The sequence below is a fragment of the Dermacentor variabilis genome, chromosome 2, assembly GCF_050947875.1.
Source record: "Dermacentor variabilis isolate Ectoservices chromosome 2, ASM5094787v1, whole genome shotgun sequence".
NCBI lineage: Eukaryota > Metazoa > Arthropoda > Arachnida > Ixodida > Ixodidae > Dermacentor > Dermacentor variabilis.
The window spans coordinates 208,102,214-208,108,357 of NC_134569.1; positions in this window are offsets into that span (position 1 = coordinate 208,102,214).

The following is a 6,144-nucleotide window of genomic DNA, read 5'->3' on the forward strand; positions in this document are numbered from 1 at the left end:
TCCAGATTAGCAGACCGATCTCACCACAGCTCATGCGCGGAGAGCTGCTGCGAGCGCCATGATGCTTGCAGCGCTTGGCGGTGCTTATTATATTTTTTTATTAGTTGCGTTGGATTCCATTTTACTCCGCTTACTTATCCATCATATTGCGTGCGGTCACTTGTTCCTCGCGTAAGCGCGCTAGGAACACTCACAACGTACTGACGAAGCTGCCGTAATCGCGCCTTTCTAGCGCGTGCTTGCGCTCAACCTCGCAGTTAGCGTTATGCTCATTCCTCGTCGCGATGACTCTGTGGATATCGGCGTTTCGCAGCGGAGCGCTAGTACCGACTCCCGTTCACGTACCCAGGGAGGTGGAACGCTAAGAGGCTCGTTCGTGTACTGCGTTTTGGCCCTGGACGTCAGGATCCTCTGGGTTGTCGAAATGAATGCTGACTCACTCTGCTATGGCGTGTGTCTTCCTTCTTTTTTTTCTTTTTTTTTTTTGCGAAGCTAAGACCATCCATAGATGGATGTCATAACTTATAAGCACTCCCTCTGAATCGGGGTGGTGGCGGATGCCATCAACCTCGTTTATTTTTACATTTCTGCCGCGTTTATTATCGTCCCTCAGGATGCGTCGTTTGTTATTAAAAAAAGAAGCCGGCAAATACCACGCGCTGTGGGAATCGATACTATGCGAAGCAGTGTGCCTATCAAGGTAACGAAACGACCATGAGAGCACCAAGACGTAGGCGGCTGTTTCATGACCTACATGACGCGCGTATCATGATATTCTTGTCGTGACCGATCATTCATGTTCGTCATACACTCGTCACAATCGGCCACTTGTTGTACATACCAAGTTAACGAAACGACCGTGAGAGCACCAAGACGTAGGCGGCAAGATAGATACTGTCAAAGTGGCAATTGTCCGCCAGGAACTGCTTCGCATTAAAAAATAAAAAAAAATAAATTTACTGCCCCAAACGGTAATCACTCATCATTTTGCGTGTTCCGTGCCTTTAAGTGATCATTACTCCGTTCATAAGCATTTCCTCTTTTACCCTTGGTGCCCAAGGTTTCGTGCAGCTAGGGTAACCGTTTTCATTGGTCCCTAGATGAATACTGCCAAACGCCAACAAAATATATTCTGCGTATTGTTTCTGCAGTATTCCCACGCATAGTAATCAACATTTTTCCTTCGACGTCACCTGCACTGTGGCAGGCGCAATTCCAGGCCTACAGCGAAGCGCGAGAGCGGAGTCAGTAGCAGCGCGTGCCGTCGAGGTCAGCACCCACCATGTAGCCCTTTGGCAAGCACGTTCTACCTTCCCTTTAGTGCCGGCGTGCCACCTCCGTGTCCCACCGCGTCCCATCACGTTCGTATTTCCTGCCGCCGTCAACAATGGTTCGCGTGCATCCAGCTCCGTTCTTGGCTTCTGTCCACCGCCGCGCGACGGCTCGGCGGTCTTCGCCCGGGCACACGGCAACCCCCTCCGCACTACCGCCACATCGCTTCCTGATCTGCACCAAGAGTTCGATTGCAGCTGCAGGATAGCGTCACACTTGCGAATGGCCACCGAATGAGTATACAAGCGAATATAACTTAACCGTTGCACGTTCCATCTTTCTTATTTCTCGGCAGAAAAGGGGAGAGATGCGTGGGTCAGGGCGGAAGGAATGGTCAATGTTCAGGCAGACGCATGAACAATTGACGCAAGCGTTCGGGTCGTCGTATATTTGCGAATTCTAATCGGCGCTCGAGTGTTCGTTCTAGTATTACGCGTTCCATAGATAGTTTGTACTATAGTTTTAAACAGTTGTATAACTCGACGCACCTATGAATGTTTGCGCTCAAGCTTCGAGGTTCGTTCATTGCCATCGCAGCCGTCTTCGGTAGCTCACGCTGCTTCGCTTTCTTTTCCTAGAGAGACCGATTCACCCGTGTAATTCTTTAGGAAGGCACCTATCGAAACACTAGACCATCTTATCGAACGTAAACTGTTATCGGCGCTAGACCACCGTTGAGGGGTGCAACGAGCCGCGTGCAGCCTTTTTCACTGAATGAAATTAAGCGATTGGGGGCGCGCTTAATCGCAGCGGAAATCAGAGACCTCGTGTCAACCCTCCGTTTGCCGCCGTACCTATCGAAAGCTCGGCTGAAGTGTACGAGTGTCGTTCTATACCAGGAATTCCCTGTAGTCGCTTACGCGATGCAACCAGGACTCTCTCCTATTGGCTTTGAGCTCCACCACTGGAAAAGCTGGCGCCACCGTCGGCGTGACGTGCTAGGAGGGATCACGTGGACATAGCGGCCGCGTCGGCTGCTTCGGGCGCGCCGAAGCGAACTGAAAACGAGTTTAAATTCCCTCGTACGCTGCGGTACTCATTTAGTGGCGAAATTTTCCCGCTTCGAGTGTCTCCTTTACAACGTTTCAAAGCACTACAATAGGTAGTGGCTGCCTTTGAAGGCGCGCAACATGGTAGGCTACTGCTCGGTTCCGCAGGGCCGGATGCACGTAGCGAAGGCCGGTGTCAGCCTTATTCACACGTAGCCACAGGACAAGAAGCTGCGTGAAGCTTGGCTCGCGAAACATAAAACCGGCAAACAGTCATCGGCTACAACTCGGGTATGCAGGAAGCACAGACGCGAGGAAGATTTCTGCTACGTCGCCCGGTCTGCGATGTTCTGAAAACGCGCACTGAGACGCTCGCCCGAGTCCGCTGCCCGACTAATGTCATGACGGTTTGGTCTATGAACTTGTCGATGCTATAGATACTGGCAAGTTCAGTGGAGTGGAAAGGCAGCGGTAAGAAGCACATTTAAAGAAAGCATGGCATATGGTCATGTTTGTGTTATGAATTATAGCACTGGATTACAAAAAAGGAGCAGCGGGAAATTTCACGCTGAGAACACCGATAAACATACAGTGCGACGCAACTCGAGAAATAATATTGAAAGGTCAAAGAATTTAGAAGAAAAAAAAAGATTGAATCGTCGCGACGGGACGTCACAGTCCCCGTAGGCGTCGAAGTCTCTACAATGAAATTATTTTTGAACAGCTCTGATAGCGCCCACGCAACAATGGCTGCTTGTATACTGTCAAATGCTCATATTCTGCGGCCTAAAGCTCATGGCACGGTGCGAAAACGCGCGCGCGGAGAAAGCGAAACAGTGCGCGGACAAGCATGCAGACGCGCAGTCGGTCGCTGCGAATCTGCGCGATCGCTGCATTGAGGCTTCGTTCTATTACACTCCATTTAGTTATACAAACACTATAAGAACATATTTCACATAGTTTGCTCTCAGTGTTTACCTACCTTTCACGCAAGAAGCCGGTTCGGGAGACTCAATCGCGGCGACCGCGCGCAGTGGCGTTCACTGTACGTATTCGGTAAGGAGATATAGCGTCTGTAAACGATTGTGTGTTTTCAGTTTGCCCAAGAATATTATTTAGACAGTAACAAACTTCTCTCGTTTCGAAAGTACTTATAGAAGTGTCCGGGAGAGCTCGCGCGTGGTGTTTTCAGTGAGCGCTGACAGCAAAACCTATGAGGAGCGCGCCGCATGGTCCCTCATACTACGCCACCGAGGCGCTTCCGATAGATGGCGACTCCGTAACTCCTCGCCGCCAATATATAGTGGTCTCGTTGCTCTTGACAAAAGCCTGTGCAAGAGAGAAGCAGACTGTATTGTTTCCAGAAATGTACCATCTTTCCTCCAAGGATATCTTAAAGCACGAATGAGTTGATTTGATGCCGACGGCATCTCTCCAGTGCCTGCTGCGGTCAGTTCTTTCCCTGTCTTGTTTCTTCCTTGCCTGAGTAATTATTCACGTCCCTCGGCTTCCGCGTTCGCCCCTTTCTTTTTTCTTTTTTTTTTCTTTTTCCCGGCCACGGCGGCCACATTTCGATGGGGGCGAAATGCGAAAACCCCCGTGTACTTAGGTTTAAGTGCACGTTAAAGAACCCCAGGTGGTTGAAATTTCCGGATTCCTTCACTACGGTGTGCCTCATAATCAGAAAGTTGTTTTGGCACGTAAAACCCCATAATTTTTTTTTATTAACGTAGCAATTACAGGGACGCTATAGGTGCATTCACGCCGTCGCTATCGCGCTACCCCGCTGACGGCGCATGCGCGCGAGGGAGCAGAGACGCCCAGTGCGTTTGGCTGCGAAAACGACGAAGCGAAGCGGACGCACCGTGAACGCTGCGCTCAATCGCCTCGGCGGAGATGCAAAGGCGGCGGTCTGCGTGCACGCCATGGAGGAAGGAAACTGAGGAGAGGCCCTACCCCCTCCGCGCGCTAGGAGAAAAGTGTGGAGGAAATGACGTGTAGGTTCTCCTCTTTTTTGCTGATTTTTTATTTCTTTGCCGTATCGTAGCGGCCACGCCTTTCGGGTCACAATGGCGGCTTTTGTTTTGGTTCTGTGCGCTTACACGCGTTGCTCCGTAGGTTTCCTACCGTGACAAAGGCGCCGTGCGTGCAGGTTTGCGTTGGTCTCCGTGTTTTGTTTCGCTGCGTTATCTGGACCGTGCTCTCCCGGATGTTGCTGTGGCCAGGTGGGACAGGAGGAACTAAAGTTCGTGAAATGAACGCGCATGCAACTCTGTACGCAATGTACCGCGCCACGGCAATGGCAACCGACGAAGGAATATCCGCGGGAAATATTGCTCTCTTTGGCGGAATCATGCTAACGTGCTATCGCAGGCCGAAACCGATGCGTTTCAGAATCTGTACAATGAACGCCTTGCAGATCAGTGATTCTTGCTTTTGACAGCGCCTATGGTGCATTTACGGCGCGTAGACGTACATTATGAACGCATAGTTCGTGTTCAGTAGCAACTTGCTTTTGTACATATTAAAGCACATGTTGCTTTACTGTTGCTTGTTCCTCGCAGTACTCGCGACAGCACGAAGTCTTTTAAGCAGAGCGCGTTCGAGGTTCATGCACACCTGCACAGGTGTACCTCAGTACACGTGCTGATAGAGCGTTATACGCAGAATACGTGCATTTTGCTGCCCTCGGCACCATGCGCCTGCCAGCCGACGCTTTATCCTGGAAGATGGGAAAGAAGCGGCTGCTTTGACTTGAGGAACGAATCCTCCTTACGGCAGGCGTATCTTATCTGTGCGCGCGAGAAGCGCAGGGAAGTGAATTTAAGGTTAGCGGATGCGCTGCCAGGGTCGGCAAGGCTCCACAGTACGTACGCCTGCGAACACACCAAGCGGCTGTTCCATGGTCGCACGTAGGCCGGTTCTACGCGCGTACTGTTCTGCACCGTGCGCCGGCTATCGCAAAACTTATCTTACGTGATGCTTCACTTACCGTGGTAAGAACACGTACCTCAGGCCGCAGTCTGAATCTAAACACGGAGTCAGAAATGACATTTTGCCTCCTCGCCGGCGCGCTGTCGTAGCGATGCGCGGCCACCCGAACTTTGTTCAATAAAGTACGACGATTCCTCAAGCGAGAATTTGTTTGTGCTCATAAACTACAAATGGATCGCAAATGGGTCGGTGTGTCGTACGTGTCTCCAGTGCGTTCTTGCAGTGCAGTGAGAATGCGTACATTTTTTTTTTCTTATGTCCAATCGTCTAGCTCGCAAGACCGTCTGAGAGCCCAAGGAAATTCAAGCAGAGAAAAGCAAGTAGAAGGCAGCGATAAAGGTGACCTTCTTTTTAAGATCGCGCAAGAACTGGGCTGCGGCCGGTACCCACGGTTGATGAGCTAGAACAGCTCATTTGGCTGGCCTGATAAAGCATGGTCATTTTCATTAAAGCCGGTAAAAGCAGCCGATTCGACCTTACGGCCCAATTTGTGAACTTCATTATGAACTTGTTTCAACATGATTTTGGCAACGGTAAGGCATTGAGACATCGCGATTAGATTATTTTGTTGAGTATTGCTGCGGAGCGCGCGCGTCCGAGCAGCCCGGTTGCGCGCAGCGCGGCGTGGTTTCGCGAGAAAGGTAAACAAGAGAGGAGAGCTGGCCCGAGAGGCGAAGCAACTTCATGAGCAACGCCAACTTCCGGCTTCACTTCAGCTTCACAAAGAGGGACGTCAGGGCCTCTCCTGAGTTTCCTTCTTCCATGAACGGCACGGACTGCAGTCGATACCAGTGGGCTGCTGCTTATCACACGTCAGTGAGGTCTCAAA